General features: G+C 44.4%; 1 protein-coding gene across 1 annotated transcript in view; it reads left to right on the forward strand.

Annotated features, from left to right (window-relative positions):
• The window catches only part of ADAMTS17 (ADAM metallopeptidase with thrombospondin type 1 motif 17), a 324,757-nt gene that overhangs the window by 109,377 nt on the left and 192,155 nt on the right, over window positions 1–23,225 (forward strand). The gene's annotated exons all lie outside the window — the stretch shown is intronic.

Raw genomic sequence — 23,225 nt, forward strand, 5'->3', positions numbered from 1 at the left:
GGCTGAGTGTTTGAAGGAAAAAATGTGAAAGGATGTATTTTTTTCTACAGTTAACTCATGGAAAAATACCCCTTTGTCATTAAAATGCCAGTACAGTGTGCTTGTGTCAAAAGAACCCAATTCACAAGACCATTATAAGGGAGGCTGTTTCACCTGGGGGATACCTGCCTGGTCTTCACCGGCATTTGAGTTGGTGATTCTTGTCCCAAAAGGGCCATCACCCACTGGCAGCCATATTGATATCGTGGACAGAGTAGTTCTCTCATTGTGCAGGTCTGGTCTGCTTAAGAGCATTTGGCATCCCTGGCTTCTGCCCACTAGTGACCCCCTCAGTCATTGTAATATTTCCAAAATTCAGTATTTCCAAATATTCCCCAGGTGTAGGAACACTGCCTTCCAGGGCTTGCCCCCCACAAGGGGCAAAACATGAATGGTTGAGCCCTGAGGTAGCTGTGGGCAGGAGTGGATGGACCCAAGCCCGTGAGTTTGGTGTGGGGAGCACTTGAAGGCCGTGCTCTCCTGACTGAGTGCTGAGGCCTGTCCGATCGGCCTCTTCTTACAGCAGGGCTACCAGGCTTCTCAGAAGATCTGTCAGGACAAAGCCACATTGTTCTTATCATACCTTTTTGTTCAAACGTGCCATGATCCCTTGGATCCAAGTAAGCTGGCAGGAGCATCTGGCTTGTTGGCCAGTGTGGTATTACGAGTGATCCAAAGCTGGATGGATGCCCAGACTGAAAGCAGAGAACTGTCTGCACAAAATAGCACCTCCTAAGTGCTTACCTGACCCTTCGATTCTTCCCAGCATCTAGTTTACTGCTTATATCTCATGCATTGTTCCATGTGGATTAGTCTACAGGAGCTACGAAGAAATGGTTGCATTAGAGATTGATGGGTTGATTGCAGTAGTGAGGACAGACTGCCATGGAAGTGTTCTTAAGGCTAAGGTGCAAATTTAGTTTACTGGATGCTTCGGGGCACATGCTAACCCACTTGGCCAACTAGGTCACAGACTGTAAGTCTCCACTGGCCCGTGTGGAGTCTCCAAGAGCATCTCCAAGGCCCTCAAGGTGGTATGGTGCTTCTCAAAAACCCCAAGGCACTATTGGCAAAGGTGCCAGCTCAAGGACAGGAGTCTCCAGGTCCCACCAGCCCTAAGCACAAACAGAAGTAAACAGTGGGACCTTATTACAGGTTTTGCTAAGAGAACCTAAAGTCCTTGGAAGTAGATCGGATTCTGGACAGTATCACACCAGCTCTCAGACCAGCCCACAAACCTACACAGAGACACTCTTTGCCTACCTCTTTAAGAAACAACATTCTGGAAAGATCTGCAATCCTCTGAGAATGATGTGGAGCTTAGAATGTGTACAGGATTGTCAGCAAATAGTCATGATTGATCCAGTACTTGCAAGGTTGTAGAACAAATGAGAATATAAAGAGGAGAACTGTAAGTACATTGGGATTTTTTTTTTTTAATCTTAGGGGAATGCTTCTGCTTCCTCAAAAGAATAAGAAAGGCAGAATCCAACTTTTACAACGTGTTATTTTAATTGAGAAGATTTGTACACATCTTGTTGGCTACTGTCTCAAGAACAGCACATTTATTTGCCTTGCCCATCAATTTGGCCGTATTAAATAGGAAATCAAGAAGCATATCCTCAGTTGCTCAAAAAATTCAATATGGAGGTACTATATGAATTCATAAATTCATAAATAACCCATGAATGGAAACTATCCAAATCTTACACAAATTGAGATATATCCATACAATGGAGATTATTCAGCAAGACAAAGTATGAATACAGGCTATAGCAGAGATGAATCTTGCAAATGTCATCCAAAGGGAAAAGAAGCCAGCCATAAAAGGTCACATGCTGTATGATTTCCATTTAGATGAAATGTACTTCTAATGAGTACAGTTTCTTTTCAGGGTGATGAAATGTTCTCAAATTAGATCATGGGGATGGTTGCACAACTTTGTGAAGATACCAAAACCCACAGAATTATACACTTTAAGAAATGAGTTTTATGGTATGTGAATTATATCTCAAATTAAAGGCTAGATAAGCAAATGGGAGAAAATGTTACCCCTTATTGATTCTAGTGGAAGGAATAGGGCTGATCATATGTCTGTTCTTTCAACTTTTCTGTGTTTGAAGATTTTCACAATGAATAGTTCACGAGGGAAAATGCAAAGACAAGAGGTACCCACATTTGAAATAGATTTATTTGAGTTGAAATTAAAAAAAAAAAAAAAAAGGACATTGGAGGAACTGGTCAGCCCTCAGGCTACAGAATGCTTCCCATTTTCCTTGGGGTTAGTCTGACCCTGGTCAAGGAGTCTCCTGGTAGAGAGACACAATCTCTTGTTCCTTATGAAGTCTCTGACATTGATACACACTGTTGTCCATCATGATAAGAGTTCAAGGTCATGTGGTTGGTTCATCAGGTTAGTACTCCTGATTAAATAAGTGAATGAGCAGATAGATTGGTGGTAAGACTGTGTACAGAACTTAGAGCAGTGCAATAGGAATGGTTATGAAGCTAGACCATAAGGGTGTGCACGTAGACCTCAGTTTCCTCCTCTGCAAAATGGAAATAATTGTGCCCAAGATTGCGAATCCAAGAAACCGCCAAGGAGCCAACACCAATGCAAGCGCATGAGGGTTTCTTTGCAAGCTCAAGCTTGGGTCCAAGTTTACCCGACACAGCGGAGCAGGGACTTGGACCCCGAGGTTAAGAGGCGTAGCAGTTTTATAGGGGCCAGTGGCCAATGAGATTGTAAGTTGCATAGTCATGTCGGTCCACAAAGCAGGTGGCCAATTGAATTACAATTTACCCTATAGTGACTGCTTGAACTAGCCTATCACTCTGGTCAGAATTGGCACACAGGTTTGGGGGGCAAAAGGCGGGGTTTACATTCTTCGGCAGTCAGGGGTTTCGCATTCCTATATGAGCCGGTTTCTGGTAAGGGTGTGCTCAATGGCTTGACTAGGGTGGGGGAGTGCTTAAGCAATAAGCAGGTCATGTGGGGGTTATACATGAGATGGCGAGTGTAGCACAAAATGGAGTTAGTCCTGCTCTGCTTGTCCAGGGGAGGGGATTTTTGTTAAATTCCTTGGGTCCCACAGTACCTACCACAGAAAATTGCTGTGGGGCATTCATGTGGGAGGTGCTTATCACCATTTCTTGTGCACATTATTTAAGAAGTTGTTGTGTACTCATGTTCAGTGGAAGATGGAAAGGGTTGGAGGAAGATGGGGAACTAGAGGAGTTAGTTAAATGGTTTATATCTAGCCTGAAAGGGGCATTTGTAGCTTCAGAATACTTCTGGATCTCTAACACCCCAAAATTAGGTGAAGGGACCTTTTACTTCCACCTGGAACAGTCAGAATTATTCTTTCTTTGGCCATCTCCTGAACGTAAAGCTGCCATGATTTCTCCCTGGTTTCTCTCCTTACCTACCTCTCCCAGCCCACTTTAGGATGATGACTGAGCCCTCCTGAAAGACATAGTCACAGGGCTTCTGCGCATACTGGGTGCCACTTTACTTCTGTCATCACAATCCTGGGTTTGAAATGGGAAAAGCCATATCTAAGGATAGCAAAGTTGCCTCCTTATATAGGAACAGGGTCATGAGTATCTCTTTATTATTCTGTCCAAGTTCTTCAGTGTTTTAGAGACTGTCTACTCTGTTATATACTATTTTAATTAGGAAAAAAAGGTAAACAAAACCTCTGAGTGCAGGATAACATTTTTAAAACACCATTATTGAACTATGATTCACCTGCCTCAAGTGTCTATACTTCAGTGTTTCTTAGTGTATTTATAGAGTTGTGCAACCACGACCATAATTTAATTTTATTTAAAGAAATTTTTTTTAAAGAGTTTATTTACTTGAGAGAGAGAGAATGTGAACAGGGCCAGGGGGAGAGGGAGAGAATCTCAAGCAAACCCTGCACTGAACATAGAGCCTGATATGGGGCCCAATCCCACAACCCCAAGATCATGACCTAAGTTGAAACCAAGAGTCAGACGCCCAACTGACTGAGCTACCCAGGTTCCCTGACCATAATTTAATTCTAGAACATTTCTATCACCCTAGAGAGAAACTCTGGACCCATTGGAAAAAAGCCACATTCTTTCCTCACCCCCTCACCCCCCACCCAAGCCTTAGCCAACCACAATTTTCCCTTCTATCTCTATGGACTGACCTGTTCTAGACATTCCACCTAAATGGAATCATACACTTTGTGGTCTTTTGTGTCTGGCTTCTTTAACTTGGCCTAATGTTTTCAGGCTTCCTCCATGTTTTAGTGGAGGAACATCATTCTTTGTATTGCTAAATAATATTCCATTGCTTGGATATACTACATTTTGTTTATCCATCCTCAGGAGATGAGTGTTTGGGTTATTTCTGCTTTCTGGCTGTTATGAGTAATCCTTCTGTGAATGTTTATGGATGAGCTTTCATGAGGATGATTTTTCAGGCCTCTCGGGCATTTAATTAAGAGTGGCATTAGTAAGTCATGAGACAAATTGATGTCAAATTGTTTCCCCAAGTGTCTACCCATTTTACATTGCTACCAGCAACATCCAAAGGTTCAAATTTCTCTGCCTCTTTGTCAGCACCTGTCTCTTGGATGACAGTCATTCCAGTGGAGGTGAGGTAGCATTTTCTTGTGGTTTTGAATCACAATTTCCCAATTGTTAATGGTGAGCAACTCTTCACACACTCATTGTCCATGTGTAGTTCTTCTTTGAAAAAATGTCTGTTCAGCACCTTTTTAAATTGTTTCCTCCTCTTTATTACTGAGTTATAGGAATTGTTTATATATTCTAGGTAACTCCCTTATCAGGTGGGTAATTTACAAATATTTTCTGTTGCTCTTTTCACATTAGTAATTAGTATATATTGACTTATGGAAGCTTTTCAACTTAGATGAAAGCCAGCTTATCAGTCTTCTCTCATCACTTGTACTTTCTGGTGTCATACTTAATAAATCATTACCTAACCTTTTGTCACCAAGATTTACTTCTAAGTTTTCTTCTACAAGTTGTATAATTTTGCTCTGATATTTAGGTCTATGGTCCACTTGGAGTTAATTTTTGTGTATGATACAAGGTGGGGTCTAAATTCATTTTCTTGCCTATGGATCTCCACTTGGCATACTACCATTCATTGAAAAGACTGTTCTTGTCTCTCCTGAATTGACTTGGCCTGGATGACAGACAGATCTTTTCTCCAGTGGAATACAAGACATCCTACTTCTTCTGTCCCTTCAGAAACATGTTTCTGAATTATAACACACACCCCTAGGATAAGTCACTATTATCCAGTTATAAATTTAACATCAACTCTTTCTCTTGAAAATAGCATTTCCAGCCCCAGGAAACTAATTTTATTAATTTTAATTTTCATTAATTTTTTGTGCTTGATCAAATACCTCGGAGACCTATGGCAAGGTGGTAAGGTGACCTCAAAGAGAGAACAGAACACAATGTTTGCAAGGAGTACATTTAGTACGCATTGTAAATTTAATCTTTGTAAATCTCTTTATTTAAGTTTTAGGAATTCACCTATTTCCAAACCTGAGAAAGTTTTGTAAAGCATTCTCTTTACCTTTGAAGCACAAGGGAGAAAGTTATCCAGCATGCTTGGTGCATCAGGACATAGACAATGGGTTTGGAAAGACATCTGAATGAAGCATCCAGGCAGTGTCCAGACAGGTAGAAGCATCCTCAAAGGGAATTCTTTGAGCCTCATTCTTGTAAAGGGTCAGTCCAAAATCCAAGTTGAAGTTGGGTCAGCTGGGGAGCCCAGAGCAAGAGGAAATACAGCATGGTTCCAAACAATTGATAGACATGTGATAGCTTTTGCTAGTAGGCTGCATCCTTGCCCCTCAAGACCACTGAAGATGGTGCTTTCCAAGCCCCCAGCTGGTTACTTTTCTGTCTTCAGTTTCCAAATATCATGCTGACAAAAGCATTTAGAAGCTTGGTACATCTGTACACTGGCAACTAAAGCTTATAATTGAGAGATTGTTATATGCTTCTTGGCACAGAAGTTTTGCTAGATAAATACTTTTCATTAAACTTTTTTTTTGACTTGGTCAAAAATAATTACAGTAATAGATAATACATTTCAGTGTTTATGCGAAAAGTGCTTTACTTTCATTATCCACTTAATCCTCAGACCATTAGGTGGGTATTAGACTTATCTTACAAACAGGGAAAAATGCTTGGAGAGATTAAGTAATTGCTGTAATCACTCAGGTGGTAAGTCACAGAGTAGGATTCAGACACAGACCCAAGTCCAGAGCTGCCTGCTCCAGCCCTTCAGAATCAGCCAGCTTTGAAGACTTTGAAAGCACCTGGGACACCCACACTTGCTGTCACTGTCCTTGGGGGACCAACTGTCCTCCCAGTGGATAGCCAGCAAAGTCTTTGACTAACCTGATGTGAGTGACCAAGGTAGCAGAGGTGTCTCGGGGATGATCCACAAGGCCCCTGGGCATAGCTAAGGACAAATAGATGCTTTCAGAGTCTCTAATGGCTGTGTAAAGACTCCAGAGTTATCTGTAGAGTTACCTGTGTTGGATAAACTCAGGTGATAAAGGGGGAGAGTCAGTCATAACCTGAAATCAAGGCTGGAAGTGAGATTCCCATTGCCATGGCTAAGGACAGTCACAGGGCTGGAGTTATAAAAGAAACACCAGATATTTGGGCCTGAATCAATTTGGTAGGTGTTCCAGAAAAGAAATCTAGAAAAAGGAGCCCAGAAAGATTGTCACCTCATCCCATGAACAGTTGATCTTCCATTAGCATCTTTCTTCACTTTGGGAAATTTGCCCTGAGATCTTCTGATTTGATTCCTGGGTTCACCAGTCCCAACTGATTTATTATTGCTTCTGTATTCAAGACCAGTCATGGAGGCTGTGTTTGGCTATAGCCAGAACCTGCCCAGCACAGTACAGGGTCAGAAATCTTCAGTTTGCATTCTTGGATTATTATGTTTCTGTATGGAAGATCTTCTCTTGAGAAGATTGAGATTAATATTTATTTTATGATACCAAACTGAGGTTCAAAAGATCAGTGGGACAATTGAATAGAATGGGGCAGTTCTTTCCCTCTAAGAAACAGTCATCTTTGTAGGCGAATAATGAACTTGGATTGGGACAGTTTCACAGCAGACTTGTACTTCTCCATGATGTCATTATTCCCATAATGATAATCTAAGCCCATCTCAGAGGAAGTCTGTGGCATATTTGGGATTGGGATGACCAGTTAAGGGAGCTAATACAGGAGGCACGAAGAAATTATTTCAGCGTCCTATGTGGGTGGCGGCTGGGCAGATGAACCCAGAACATTCTGTGGTTTCCAGTACCAGGAAGAATGGACGGTGTCCAGACCAGCAGTGTGGTAAAGAAATGCCTTAAAAATTTGTGTGTAATTTCATACTTTCTCAGAAGATGGTCTTGAAGGGCTTCTCTCTCGTTTTATAGGATGGATTCTCCCTGCCTTGTTTCCAAGTTTTGGTTGGTTGGTTATGTTAGACCAAGATTGAGGATGACTTATGGAAAACCAAAGCTCTATTCTGTGCCTGTACTGGTGGGCATTGGTGTGCAGTGTCCTCAGGGTATGTGTGCAGTGAACAGGATGGAGCTGGAAAAATGCTCCTTCGACCTTAGCTTTGAAGCCGATACAACGGACAGTGACCTGAATTTTCTGAATGAAAATAGTCATTTATCAGTATCCGTCAAGTGGAGTACAAAATCAACAGATGGCTTTTATGTTGTGTTTCCACTCTTATGAACCCCAAACACATTCATTTCTTAGAAATACTCATTTGCAGGAAACAAAGGCAATTTGTAACAAATGTCACGTGTCCTCTGCTGTGTGAAGTGCACTTCCACATACATACAATTTCCTGATCCAATAAAAAAACTAACTGTAAAGATATGGTAAAGGTCCTACAGTTAAATGCAGCCCCCAGGGACAGATAGGGGCTTTGTCAAAACAGAACAGTGGTTTCTTTGAAAGGTCGTATGTATATTTCAACACTCTGGGTTATGTATTTGTAAATCATCTGTGTGTGATGTGTATGTATATCCCCCAGCTGTTTTTTCATCATTGTCACATTCTTTATAACAACTGTCCAGTATAACTTGAATGCTTAATTGAAAGTGTTTCCTCAATAAAGCACATGCACCTAACTGACAGGAACCTACCCCCGCACACACTGTTTGCATTGCTTTGGCAGCTCTTTGAAAAGTAACGTTGTTGGTGAATAATGGCAGTTAGACCCTTACTCTTTCACTCTGTGGGTCAGTCAGTTGAGATCTGCATAGAAAAGCACATTCTATGAAATGTTGGTGGTTATCACCTTCTGAGGAATGCCTGGGTAGTCCCTGAAGGCTGAAGGATAATTTTCTCAGGATCTTTTGGTCTGACTTGGCTGTCCAGAGAGGATTTTTTCGTAGGGAATGTCCTTGATTATATCCTGGGATTTCTGTGTTTAATGTTTTTAACTTTTTTTTTTTTTTTTGAGGTTATGGATCCCTTTGGAAATTTGAGGAAGGCTATAAACCTTCCTGCAAGAAATACACACCAAATTTTGCACAGTTTTAAGGGTTAAAGACATCTGTGTTAGAGTCTTTTTAGTTTATGTTTTAATAGAAAAGTCCCTGGACTTTGAACAGTATTTGGCAGACTTCGCCTGTAGCCCCTGGAATGCATTATGCATAGACCTGGCTGTGTGTCTGTCTCCCTTGCCTGCCTTCCATCCCTTGAAGCAGAGGTGTCCTTACCCTGGTGCCGGTAGATGGGTGACCCACAGCCAGACTGCCTGGTTCCATGAGTTCTTGGTTACAGCACAAGCCTGGGAAAATGGCTCACCCTGTAGGTGCCTGAATTTTCTCCCGTGTCAACGAGGACGGTAATAGTAGTTATGTGTGCGCACATATGCATGTGTGCATATGTGGACATGCCTTGGACATGTGTGGACACTCACAGGTGTGTGTGCATGTGTGTACGTGTATCGGGTTTTGGAGATTCCTACCACCAGGGCCAGTCGGGTGGGACACGTCCATGCAGAAATGCAGCCTGGCGCTTCTTGGGGTTCAGCCACTTTTCAACACCTGCGCATCTTCCAGCTTTTCTGGACAGGGCCAGATTGCTCTCCAAAATGGCCTTTCTACCAATTTATTCTCTTATTAACAGCATCTGAGAGTCTTTAATCCTGATGACCTTGCTGGGTTTTATTCTGGGGGTGAATGGCCAATTTGCACTTCTGCCAGCTAGGTGGAACATCTTTTAAATTTTCACTTGGCCACGGGAGCTGAAAATCACTTTGTCCTCTGGCTTGAACCTGGTGATGCCTTTTGTCACGTCGACATTTTCAGTGTAGATTGAGCTAGATTTCTCGGTCTTTTCCTTTATGATTTCTGCTTTTTAGGTCTTGCTTTAAATTTTTTTTTACTACTTTAAGGTCATAATGACATCCCCCATCATTTCCTTCTGGCAGAATCAACATTTTGTTTTCATGCTTATATATTTAATCTATTTAGAGTTTGGTTTTGTGTATTTGGTACGACATGATGAAGGGCTTTGTTCCCCTGTGGATCACTTGTCTTGGCGCTGTTTATGAAATGGTCTGTTGTTTCTGTGGTCCAGATCCTGCTTGTAGGCAACCAGTTGGCAGCCTCTGATGCAAATTTCAGGCTAAGGCCTACAGTATGAAAGACCAGAGATCAAATCTCAGCACCTTCGCTTGATGCTTGAATTTGGGAAAGTTGTTGACTTTTGAGGGTCTTACTTTCATAATTAGTACCTTGGGGGTAATAATGGTATGTAGTTTCCCACATGATCATAAGTATAAAGTGAGATAATGCACAGAAACCTTCAGCTCAGGGCCTGGTGCACACATGGTAAGGGTTTCAAGAAATGTTAGCAATCATCACCCTCCTTCCCCTCCTTGTTCATTCTGTCCTGTTCTAGTTGACCTCTTGTAAGCAGCAGAGGGTGACATTATATGAAGTTGAAGCTGGCAGGGCTGATACGTGTTCATTCATCCCTGAAACTTTTTGAGGACCCGTTAACCTACACCATGCCTCATGGGTTTCATGTGCAAGAGTCTGCTTAGTTCTTTACAGATGTAAGTTTTGTTCAGATGCCTGGGGCTCCTGCCTCAGGAAGGGAACCATGATGGGCTCTGGGCATCAAGAGGAGGTGAGGAGTGTGTCCTGGCAGGATAGGGGAAGAATCAGCAGAGGAGGGTAGCCTCCAGTCAGTGCCCTAGAGTGGGCATTGACAGAGAAGGTGACCCCTGAGGAAAGTACCACGCTTTAAAGTGATGGCTAAGGCCTGGGCTTGGGCCCAGAGGGAAGGGAATAAGACTCTGAGTCTGTGAGCAACAGGAAATGACAATACTTGGTGATTTCTGAGATAGGGTCGGGAGGACAGAGAGAAATAGTCACAGGGTCTGCCAGCTTTTGAATTTGGAAATGGAGGGTTGGCAGTGGGGGGCGGGGAGTGGCTTGAAAAGGTTCAGTTTGGAGTAGCAAGTCCTGTTTGGTGTGGACTGAGTCTGGGGTAAATGTGGGACAGCGGAACAGCCAGGCTGGCCAGCAGAGCTCAAATGAGAGCCTGGTTCTGGGGATGAAGTGTGGGGACCTTCATCAGCACAGAAGTGACATGGAAGTGAGTGGAATTGCTTAAAAGATGTGAAGCACATGCTTATTCTCTGCCTTTGACATTTTGGACACCGGCATTAACGTTCACATTATTTTTTTAGTACTCCTGAAGCTCAGAGTGCCTGCTGTTTGAATGTTTGTCCCACCCCTCCCCACCCAAATTCATATGTCAGAATCCTCATCTTCGAGGTGATAAGGTCATGAGGGTGATGCCCCCATGGTTGAGATAAGTGCCTTTATACCAAGCCCCACAGAGCTCCGTCACCCCTTCTGCCTTGTGCAGCTAAGACAGGAAGATTGCCTCCGTGGACCTGGAAGAGACCCTCACCTGCCCACTCTGGCATCCTCTGCACCAACTTCCAGCCTCCAGAGCTGTGAGAAGTAAATGTCTGTTTGTGGATAAGCCACCCAAACAGACTAAGACAGTAGCCCATTGCCTATGAGTTGTATCTGTAAGCGTAAAGTAGCAGAATGACTTCAACTCAAAGGCAGAGCCTGGGAATTAATACCATCCACTTTGTGCCAGAGGCTGGCCATCTTCCTCGTCAGCCACCTCTGCTGTACATCTGCTTGTTTCCTCTCCCTGTGCTTGGTGCCCTCCTGACTTCATGGCTCTGCAGCTCTGGTCAACGTTCCTTAAGAGACTGGCTCTTGCTTTGTTTTTAAATCAAATGGAATGACGTCATGTTTTGCCTCCAGTCATCAGAGGCCGAACCCCACCCAAGCCTCCCAGAAGCCCTCAGATGGGAGGACTTGTAATGGTAGGTTGACTCTCTTGTGAACATCGAGTCAACATCCAGATGACAGCCAGCTGCCACATTAGGTTACGTCTTTAGTTGAGGGGCTTTAGTGTCCTGCCAGCAGAGGGATTTACAGACCTGTGCTCACAAGCTGGTGTGCAGAGCTGCCCCGTGGCTTGGCCTGATGTCTTCCCCACCCCATGCAGAATCAGGCTCATCCTAGAGAATCCTAGAACAAAGCATGGGTTCCAAATGCCCCTGGTACTGCTATTGACCCTCTCCTGGGATCTCACTTAGATTTACGTTGCATCCCCAAGAGGGTGACTTTGCTGCACTAAGCATTTAGCAAGAAATGTGGTTTCTTAATTATTCTGAGAAAGCTTGTCCTTTCTTTTCTTTTCTTCTTCTTCCATTTTTTTTTTTTTTTTTTTTTTACTAACTTGGCAAGTATTTCTATGCATGACCTCGTATTTTATTTTTCCTGTGGAAATACAGCTATTAGTGTGAAGCTACTTATCAAGGCTATCTCAGGCAAGTTTCAAGAATATACCATTGCAAGAGTCCTTGCAAGATAGTGAAGGTAAATTATAGAAGAAGCTCATATGAATGAATGAATGAAGCAAGCTCGTATGGTCTGAGAAATGCAGGTAATCCAGGTGAGATCTGGTAACACAGATGAAAACAGACCTTGACTAGTTAATGTCACTGTGACTAATTAACTGATTATTATTAGTACTATGACTTTATCAACCTATGACCCTTGAATGTTCTTAATGCTAACTCCTTTTTTCCCCTTGGCCTTATGGTATTATTGATAAAAATGTAATATATTGAAATTTAATATACATTATAAAGGAATTCCCCTCAAGTTAATAAACACAAATCAATCTTTCTTTTCTTTTCTTTTCTTTTCTTTTCTTTTCTTTTCTTTTCTTTCCTTTCCTTTCCTTTCCTTTCCTTTCCTTTCCTTTCCTTTCCTTTCCTTTCCTTTTTTCTTTCCTTTCTTTCCTTTCTTTCCTTTCTTTCTTTCCTTGGTGAGAACATTGAAGTGCCACTCTGTCAGTAAATTTCAATTAATCGATGCTAGTCACTGTGTTATACATCAGATCCTGAAATAAGACAGACTCCTATTATCTAAATTGGCCTGTAATCTTGGTCACTCCCACATTGTTAAATCAGGCCCATACCTTCCTATTTCATATCTCTCTATATTTTTAAAAATTTAATTGGAGCCTAACTTACACGTAGACAAGTATATCTAAGTGCACTGCTCAGCAAATCTTTACATGCTCAGCACCCTGCATGAGCAGAACCCAGATCTGGAAAAGAGATAGTACCAGCCTCTGGGAAGACTCACTCATGCCCCATCAGTGTCTGTTCCCTCGAGGATCCCCAGACCTGACTTTTTAACTTACTTGGTGAATTATTATAACAGGAACATCTTTGCCACCGCCCCCACCAAGTCTGGCACCAGAGCCTGTCAGCCAAGCCGATGCCCCTCCCTGGGCCCCATCTCAGTCCTGGCCTCTCTCCTCCCACACGGAACCACTGTCTGGACGTCTCCCATGTGTCTCCTGGCTTGTGTGCTTATAATTTTTGAATGAGTCAAGGTGAAAGAACAGCAGTGTTTGTTTCCCGGCTTGCTGAACTTGGCCCTGTGCGCATGGAATGCTTGTTGCCGTTGGTTCCTCTTTTATTGAGATTCACTAAGCAGAAAAGGCAGCAAGGCTCCCTTTCCTTTGCTTGGCAGAAATTTGGAGCCTGCTGTGTGCCTGGTGAAGCTTGCAGGTTCCCACACAGACCCAGAAGGTCGGTTCCCTAGCTCCCTGCCCCATGAATTATCGCCCTGTCCCCTTTCCCTGGTGTTCTTTGCAATTCCCTGGGGATTTGAAGAGAAATGTTCAGCTTCCCATTCTTCAGACCTAGCACTGTGTGACTTTGACAAGCATCATCAGAAATTGGCTCTTCCCTCAAATACTGTGCTTGTGAGCTGCTTTTGAGTATTTCCTAGGGATGGGGAATTTTGAGATGCTGATGCCATGGATGATGTGGGTCTGCTTGTGGCATGACACCATCTTCCTATTTCTCTCCAAGGCATCCTAGTTTCCCCAAATGGGGATCCTAGCTCTGACTCATGTGGGCACCGCACTGCCAAATGACTGAGCTGTCACCTCTGTGTCTCCAAGTGCCACTGGTTGATGTGTTTCTTGATTTGAAATAAAGAGCCACCAACACTTCTTTGACTCCCAGCATTCCACTTCTCTACCAAGCGTTTTTGCTATTTCAACCAGATAGCCCGTATAACTTTCCAGATCAGTCGCCTCTTACTAAACTACGTTCTTAACAATGACTCTGGTCCCACAGCGTGTTGGGCAGCTATGGTGTCATCTAGCACATGAAGATGGTGAACTACCATGGCCACTGTCTTTGTCATGTGAGTGAAGAGGACACAGGGTACTTCGTCTATAACTAGGTTATGCTCTGGGTGTAGTAGTTCAGGCTGCTGTAACAAAATACCCCCTCCTGAGTGGCTTACACAGCAGACATTTATTTTCTCAGCTTTTCAAGCTGGAAGTCTAAGATCTAGATCCTATTGGGGTGGATTTCTGGGGAAGCCACACTTCTTGCCACGTACACAGCCATCTTCTCACTGGGTTCTCACATGTGCTCTCTGTGTGTACGTGGGTAGAGAGGTCTCTGGTGTCTCTTCCTCTTTTTCTAAGAACACTAGTCATATCAGATTCCACCCTGTTCTTATGGCCTCACTTAAACTAAATTACATCTTTAAGGGACCCATCTCTGAAAATAGTCACACCAGGGGGTATGGCTTTAGCATGTGAATTTGGGGGGACACAACATGGTCCTTCACCCTGGACATGATGAAAATGCATGTGGTCCTTCTTACCAGCCACCAATCACTTTACCGTCTTCCTGGCAGTGGCTGCTGGAGGGATTAAGCAGTCTTCCCACATGGCCCTGCCTGTGGGCTCTCGAACAAGTTCACACAGAATGGTTGAGAGAGACTGTGACCCAAGGCACATCCTTTGGTCACAAGAAGGCTGGGTCAGGAATGTGTTGTTCTTTCCAGGGAGACCTTGGTTCCCACAGAGAGGACTCGAATTCATTCTCAGACCCCTTTAGAGACATGTGGCCCTGAGGAAGCCTTAGCTGTCTCTTCCCTACATGGAGGAGATATTTTTAGACACAACACCTCACCTGCCCTCTCAGCCTCACCACCACCTAAAACCCCAATTTTTCAGAGGGCAAGGGAGAGCATTCTAACCTGCCAGTGAAGGGACAATATTAATTGGTGACAGAAGAAGACAGAAGAGTCTTAAGGCTGTTGATGAAGGACTGTCAAAGTTCCATTTTAAATGATCAACAAAAACAAGTACCGTGCAACGCACATGATGAGAAAATGTGAACGTGTTAAAGCTTTCAAAACTTGTTTGGGTCCATCGCTGTGGGAGTGTGGGTGTCAGTCTCATAGCACCAGCTGTCAGAAGACTGTCCTGTGTTATGTGCCCAGTTACCACGCCACACACACCCTCAGTATGTGCACACACAGAAACACACACACGCGCACACACACAGGAGGGGTTGCAGTGCTTTGGAGGTGCAGATGTCCAACAGGCTTATTAGGTGGTCATCCTTCTGGAGTGGCAAATGCTAGAAGATAGGTCTGTGCCCCTCTCATGTTCAGGAAGCACACTCAAGGGTTCAGAGGTCTTTTAAAGGAGAATGCAAACGGCTTCTATTGCATGCTGCCCTCATAGATGCTGCCAGCAAAGGCTCCCATACAAGGAGCTAACTGCCTTCCCAGGTCCCCAGAAAAGTTTGCTGAGTGAATAGAAGTGAGAATGAGGGCATGGCTGTGTGAGAAGGTGTTCTGCTCTGACAGATAACCCACAGCAGGAGACAGCAGGGGACTCCAGGCAAGCTCCAGTTTCATTCTCCGTTGTCTGCTCTGCTGAGGAGCTAGAGGTGGACTCAGGTCACTGGGACAGTTGTGTTGTAGAGACCGTGGCCCTCTCTGTAGGCTCTGAGCTTGCTCACTGTTCCACCTGCCTCCCTGGCTTTTTCCTGGGATGTTGTTCTCAAGGCTCTTTTCCCCTCTAGGTCTGTGTGGCTTTTGCTCAACCTAGGATTTCATACCTGGCATGATGCCATCAAGGATAGGCAGCCAGGAAACCCTTAATGAAGTATTTGTCAACGTAAGAGATCTTCAAAGATGTCTGGATAGACTCCCTCTCCCCTACAGTGTCCTGAGATGAGCCTGCTGGGGGCCCTTTCTGGTGGGTGTCCAGGCCTGTTCCAGAAGCCCCTGAGCCTCTCTGGGCTCGTCTTCCAAGAGGCATCATGCTTATTTGAGGAACGTTAAGTCTACTCTCTGGAGATTCCCTCCCACATGATGGGCCCCCCCACGCAACCCCCCAGACACAAGTGCCATCTTGCCTGGAGGGTGGGGAATCTGCAGGACATCTCTGTGCACTTGGCTCATGTTGGTTGCGATCTTTTGAAGATCAAATTATTTCACTTCCTTCCCCTGCCCCAGCATGTTTGGGTTTTCAAAGAATGCAGTAAAGTGTTGGGATGAATGTTTTTGCTTTGAACTTGTAAATTCCTACATTTTATACTTACTTAATGTATCAAACTGTTGTAGGAGCCATGGCTCCAAACCTAGAAGCCTCCAGTCCCTTTCTGGGGACTTGGCTGTGTGATAACCTCACCAGGGGTGGTGACATCTCTTCCCCAAACTCTGGATCCTGGAGGCATTGGGGAAACCTAGAGTGAGGGCAGTTGGTTTGTCAGCATGTGTGGTTTTCCTTGACTCTGCACATAATCAAGAACTGTGTGTCTCAAAGTAGCAGTTCATGCAACACTTGGACTGGCTAGCAAGTTTGCCTGTGACACAAAGGCTGCTGGGCAAATTAGCAGGAAGTTTTAATGCTGGGGGAAGACTGAGAAGCTTCCTTGGGATGTATCAGCACACTCATTGCCTGCCTTGGTGACTCCCTACCCCCACACACACCTCACTCCCAACTCTCACACAGCTATTCTCTTGTTCCAGGGAAGGTGTCTTTGTTGATGAACACACTGGCATGGGCATTTTTACCTGCCCCCTTGTGCCTTTGATGTAATACCTAAGAAGGCTTTGTCTACCCCAAAGTCAGAAAGACTTCTCTGTTTTTTTCCTAAGCATTTTATAGTTTTAGATCTTTCATCTAGCTCTATGATCCATTTGGAGTTAATTTTTGCATACCACATAAAGATGGGTCTGACATCAATCTTTGGCATGTGGCTGTCCAGTTATTCCCTCACCATTTGTTGACAAGACTCTTCTTTCCCCACACTGGATGGTCTTGGCACCCTCGCTGAAAATGAATTGACTGTAAATCTGCAGGTTTACTTTCTGGGCTCCCAGGTCTGTCTAAATGTCTCTTTCTGCAAGTACTACATTGTTTTGGCTACTCTAACTTTGTATTAAGTTGCAAAATAGGGAATGTTGAACCGTTCAGTGATCAGACTTGGAAGCTCTTACCTTTACTTTGCCCATTTACTACTTCTTTTGCCTTGAGTAAGTTGCTGAATTTTTCAGGTCATCAGTGTTCTGCTCCATAAGTAGGTGTTAGGTACTGGCAGTTTTGAATTGCTGTGGCAGCTTCTACAGTACTCATGTTTAAGGAGAGAGCCAATGTCCCTCTTTGAGCCATGGCCCCCACCCTCTGTTTTTTTTTTTTTAATTTATTTATTTATTCATGAGAGACACAAAGAGACAGGCAGAGACACAGGCAGAGGGAGAAGCAGGCTCCCTGCAGGGAGCTCGATGCGGGACTCGATCCCAGGACTCCAGGATCATGCCCTGGGTTGAAGGCAGGCGCTAAACCGCTGAGCCACCCAGGGATCCCCCCACCTTCTGTTCATGGTGCCGGAATAAAGACCTTGGCGAACTCATCTTCCTTACATGGTAACTGACCCCAGGAGATCCAAAAAAGAAGCAGAGACACTGGGGGCGGAGTTGCCAAGACAAGAATAGGTCTGGAGGGCTTACCCAGATGTGTGCTCCTGGGATTAGGGGCAGAGAGCCAGAGACAGGGCCAGATCTGGAAGGCAGTGCTCCTTAATCCCAAGCAGTGGGACCATGTGACTCAGGCCACCACTTCTGCCAGCCTTCCAGAACCTTATCATCAATGTTCTATCCCAATTTTTGAGCTGTGTCTGTCCTTTAGCATATGTGAGGTCCTGTCTGCTCTTTGCGGGACCAGGAGGAGGTCTGTAACTTACAGTGAAGAGGATGGCCCTGCGGACTGTTCACCTTGGAGAGAATGCAGACATGAAATTGTAGAAGAGGATAGACCTGAATTAATAGAATAATTTATTTTTAAGATTATTTATTATTTTAGAGAAAGAGCAGGATGGGGTGCAGAGGAAGAGGGGAAGAGAGAGAAACTCAGCATGGGGTGCAGAGGAAGAGGGGAAGAGAGAGAAACTCAGCAGACTTCCCACTGAACATGGAGCCCTACTTGGGGCTTAATCCTACAACCCTGAGATCATGACCCAAACCAGAACCACGAGCTGGATGTTCAACTGACTGAACCAGGCAGGCACCCTCAAATAATTTAAATAATACAGAATTAGGAAATTATGTGACAGTTAAATGTAGACTAAATCTCCTTTTTGCAACTGATAAGGACTCCATCATGTCCAACAATAAGACATGATTTTTTTTTTTTACAATGTGTACCATTGGCATTCAAGGATTCTGCATTTGTGAATTTGCCTACTCGCCAAAATTTATTAGTAATTCCAGAATCAGTATTCATAGTGTTTATGTGTCATGTACAGACATGTGCAGAGGCATGCTCACAAATAAGGTTGAACAAGGTGACCCTTTGCCTTCTTGTTTCAGCTCTCATATTGTTTAAAAAAAAAAAAAAAAGTCCTTTCTGTGGTCAACAGGTGCCTTATTTTTTACATTTTTGTGTTTTTTGTTGAGAAAAATACAAGCTTTGTTTCGGCATGAGTTGCCGAACTGTTGGCCATGAATTCGATGTTAATAGACCAACAGTATATATTAAATAAGGTTTCTTTGAACAGGAACACACATAAAACAAGGTTATGTATTGGTCATTTGACAAAGATGTTGTGACCAGAGGCTCACAGGAACCTACCTCTGTATGTCTGCTAGGAGCAATGGTTCTATATTTGAGAATTTCACATTCCCAGTGACTTTTTAGAATCCAACTCCCACAGATAATGAGAATCAACTGTAGGTCTTTATAATTTGTCACATCCTAGACACTAAGACATGGGCTCTTAAATGCTGTTCAGAAATTCAGATCATACTTCCAACCATGTAGTAAAGTTTACAAGAGCACAAGGCCATGCCCCTGAGGCTGAGTGAGCAACTCTGTCTCAACCACTGTGAATGCCAAGTGAAGAGATGTAAATTGCTTTCTTATAACTGGCAACGTGGCATCCCAGTGATAACCATGATGATGTTAGGACTTCGAGCAGTTGGTAGAAGAAACTCAGCCTTTTTCTCTCAGGGGCAGAGTCCAAGAAGGTATGAGTAATGGCCAACAAGGCCAACAGCTGCAAACTGTTTACACGTGACAATTTGCTGGATAAATCAGAGTTTATACAGTTATGTGTTGTTTACTCCTTAATCTAGAAAGGATATGGTCAACTCTGAGTTTAAGTATTATGTGCTTACACCATGCAGTTTTCTACTGAAAAAGAAAATAATTAAACCTCCTCACCCAGTTTCCTCTCCAAAATCACAATCCTACCAAGGAAAAGAAAAGGGAGAATGTCTACACTGAGTTGACACGGCTGGGAAGCTGGGTTAAGAGACTCTGGCTTTTCTGAATGGATCCTATAGACTTCTCCAGGCATCAGAAAAAATCTTCATAGCCCTTCTTCATTTCTACCATCAGCATTTCAGATTTTTTTTTTTTAAGATTTATTTATTTGAGAGAGCAAATGAGTGGGCGGGGCAGAGGGAGAAGGATAGAGAATCTCACGTGGACTCTGTGGTGAGCATGGAGTCCAACGTGGGGCTTCATCTCACAACCCCAAGATCACAACCTGAGCCAAAACCAAAAGTCAGTTGCTCAGCTAACTGCACCATCCAGGTACCCCAGCATTTCAGATTTTTAAAAGCATGTTTTGCTTCTCTAATCTGTGCCAGAGGTGTATAGTAGAGATGGAGCAAACTGCCCTTAGGATATAAGCACATACTCAGTGATGCCTTGACTGTGAACTCCATCTCTGCTGCCTGAAAGTCTATATATTCAGAATCAAAATTTGGAGGTTTTTTGGGGGGGGCGGGGGCGGGCAGGTGGTAGAGGTCTTTTCTCAGTTCTGCCTCTGCTATAAATCACCTTGGGTGAATGGAATATAACCAGTAACTTTAATTTTCATGGCAAGTGCATATTCATTGTATTAGGTTTAAGCCAAAAGGAAGAAAATTGAAAAGATTTATAATGACTTCACCACGCCCTGGAGGTAACCATTAATATTGTTGCATATATCCCTTGAATCTTTTTTATCTTTAGTTTAAAAAACATTTGGACTCAAACACCTGAAACCTTTATTTTATCCCACCCACATCTCTGCATAAACACATTAAGATTTATGAAAATCCTTGAAACCCCCAAAGATGATTCATTGTTGTTGGTCACCAAAGCTTTGATGAAAGAGGCCCTGGGTTTGCCTGGAAGAGCACTGGTGTTGGAAAAAAAAAAAAAAAAAAAAGGGAGTCCTGCACAGTATCTGAGTCTCGGCTCTGTCAGGCATATAACTGGTTACTGGGCCTCCATTTCCCTATAAGATGGGGCCAGTAACCATACCTATGGAATAAGGAATGGTCACCCATTCTGAGCAGTGCTTGCCCCTAGAGAGGACCCTAATAAATTTCGGTTGCCTTTCTGCTTCCCTTTTCTATTCCAGGGAGCTCTGCAAACATGTGGAATTGATGTTTTAAAAATTTCAAAAATAAGTTCTAGGATTTTTTTTTGATGGAGAATTTTAATTCATAGAATGCTAAATACATGGAAAACACCCCTCTGGAGTCTTGCTGTCTGTGTAGGGAATTCCAGTAACATAGGAAGGTCCCAGTGATGCCATAGCTTCAGCATACCCTCCACTGCTCCCTGCTTCTCCATTCTTTCCAGGGAACAAGGAATAGTGACGGGCTTTGATTCTCATGGAAGCTCATGGCTTAACTGCCATGTACTCCTTGCAGCTCTTTTACAACAACCTGGGATTTTCTCCAGACTTTGTTTCATGAGCTCTAAGCATTTCCACACCATGGGTCGTGAATGCACAAGGTTCCTCCACTCTGTATCAGAGGCCATCTGCTTTTACACGTTTTGCCTTGCTCACTTTCCTGACCAGGCTGTTCGTGATCAGAATGCATCATTAAAAGCACTAGACCATAATCCACCTTCGTGCGAGAACATTTCTCATAAATAAACTGATCCTTTGTTTTCTCGTTAAAAAAAAAAAAAAAAAGATCATCTGTGCCTTGGAAAAATTAAAATGCAATTATTGGAAGGCTCGTTGCTTAGCTGTTTCCCTAACGTTGCGTGTTACCTAATTAGAGTGGAAACTCAGGACTGCCGGCTTGGGGAGTTGAGTGCAGCAGAGGCCAGGGGATGTTTTTGTGTGGCATCAACGTCTGCTGGTTCAGCAGCCGCTCTGGGGACAGCAGGCTCAGTACAGCTGTCTTTAGATGCCTCCTCTCCCCACTCACCAGATGACTTCTCCCGGGGGCGTGCACATCTGATTGTTCCAGTTGATTCATTGACCCAGGAGGCCGCAGCCTGGGCTGGGAGAGCACTACTGGGTGTGCATCCGAGTGTGTGCGTGTGTTGTTACACGCACATACCATCGGAGCTATGTAGAAGCATTCCAGCTACTCACTGCTGGACTTAGTGCAGCAACCCACAAAACATTTTTAAACAAAACCAGAATAATGACCTTGAAGGCACTGAGAAGCCAAATCATGTCCTTTCTGGTTGTCATCTTTCTCCTTCCAGTAGTCTGCATTGCTGGATTATGATGTCCACGTGCAAAAAAAAACATACAAAAAACAACAAAACAAAAAAAAAACAAAGTTTCTTTTCCCCTTTTTTCTCTTTCTTCTTTATTTTTCTTTCTTTCTTTCTTTCTTTCTTTCTTTCTTTCTTTCTTTCTTTCTTTCTTTCTTTCTTTTCTTTTCTTTTCTTTTCTTTTCTTTTCTTTTCTTTTCTTTTCTTTTCTTAACCTTGCCCAAGCATGTTGCATGTTTTCTTCAACCTTGCCCAAGCATGTTGCATGTTTTAGACGTGCTGTGGTGGCAGCTTGGGGTGCTAAATGTGAGCTGAACCCGCAACAGCATCTCCGTGCAGAGCAGAGCCGGGGGTGAGGTAGCTGTGTATCTAGGGGCTCATAGGGGGCATCGAGAGGAAGGAGGGAGAGCACTCCAGGAGGCCAAGGTCCACCTTGGTGATTTTGAAGTCACCAAAGAGAATAGGTGTCCCTTTGGGGTAGCAGGGAAAGAGGTTTATTTTTAACTAACTCCCCTGTGCATTTCCCCTCTGCTTTTGCCAACTCCTTACCTCCCCAAGTCTTGTGCCTGTAAGGCCAGTGTCTACTTCCAAGACACCTACTGCACATTAGTGAAAGGGGCCCTCTGAATGGAGCGGCGTGCAGCTCAGCAGCAGTTGGTGGTGTCGTGGGTAGAAAAGAGACACCTCTTGCGCCGGTGGCCAAGTCGGTCCCAGGGCAAAGGGCTGGTGGGTGGAGTCTGGCTGCAGAGCCTCCGTCCTTCTGGTCACTGGACATCACATGCCTGGTCATGGGGCCAGTGGAGCCCCTGCCCGCCCTACATCCCTTGTGAACTCACAGCAAGAGGAACCCCGAGTCACCTCAGTTGTATAAGCCGCCAGCCACCCTGTGCCACCACCCATTCATCCATCTCTTGGTGTATTAAGGAGTCAGATGCTCCAGGCAGTGGGAGTGCAGATGATTCTAGTCCTCTCTCATCTGTCCCAAGCCCGGGGGAGGGGTGAGATGGGAGAGGGTCCATGGACTCCCCTTTCATTCAGATAAGCTCTGGGGACACTTGAGTTGTGAGGGATGCCTGTCCAGGGTGCAGAGATAGCAAGAACTGACAGGACATGTGGAGAGCTGCTGTGGAGAGTGGCAGCCTGCAGACAGGTGGCCTGTGCATCCCTCAGATGTGCCTGGCCAAGGCCCTCTTGTCATTCACACACCTTTCTGCCAGGATAACCTTCCTCTCCTAGAAAACACCCATCTGTCCTCCAGCCTTCCCGGGACAGCCTCCTGTCCCCTGCTCACACCATTCCCCTTCGTCTGCCTTCCTCTTATGTGCCTGGGTTCAGCTCCCGTCTCAGAGGCAAGAGGACCCCAGACAGGTATGTGTGGAGATGAGCGAGTCGCTCCATGAGGCTCATCCTTCTTGACTTCTGCCAGGCCCTCACTCTTCAGGGTTCTCTCCCTCCCTCCAGGTCCTGGTTCAGGAATTCTCTGCCAAGGGTTCCTGAAACATTTTTCTGCATATCCTGCACAGCCTTCCTGGGCTTGCTCTCTGTGAGCTTCGCTGCTTCTCTACTCCCTGCTCACACCCTGAGAGCATTGGCCCTAGCAGAGCTGGAGTGGGGTGAGGGAAGGAAGGTGGCCCCTCCCTCTCTGGGCATGCATGTGTGGGGGACCCTCCTTCAGCTTTTCACACTGGGCACCTTGCCTTGCCAGCCTCGCCTCACCCCAGCCCTAGATG

The sequence above is a fragment of the Canis lupus genome, chromosome 2, assembly GCF_048164855.1.
Source record: "Canis lupus baileyi chromosome 2, mCanLup2.hap1, whole genome shotgun sequence".
In the NCBI taxonomy this organism is placed as follows: domain Eukaryota; kingdom Metazoa; phylum Chordata; class Mammalia; order Carnivora; family Canidae; genus Canis; species Canis lupus.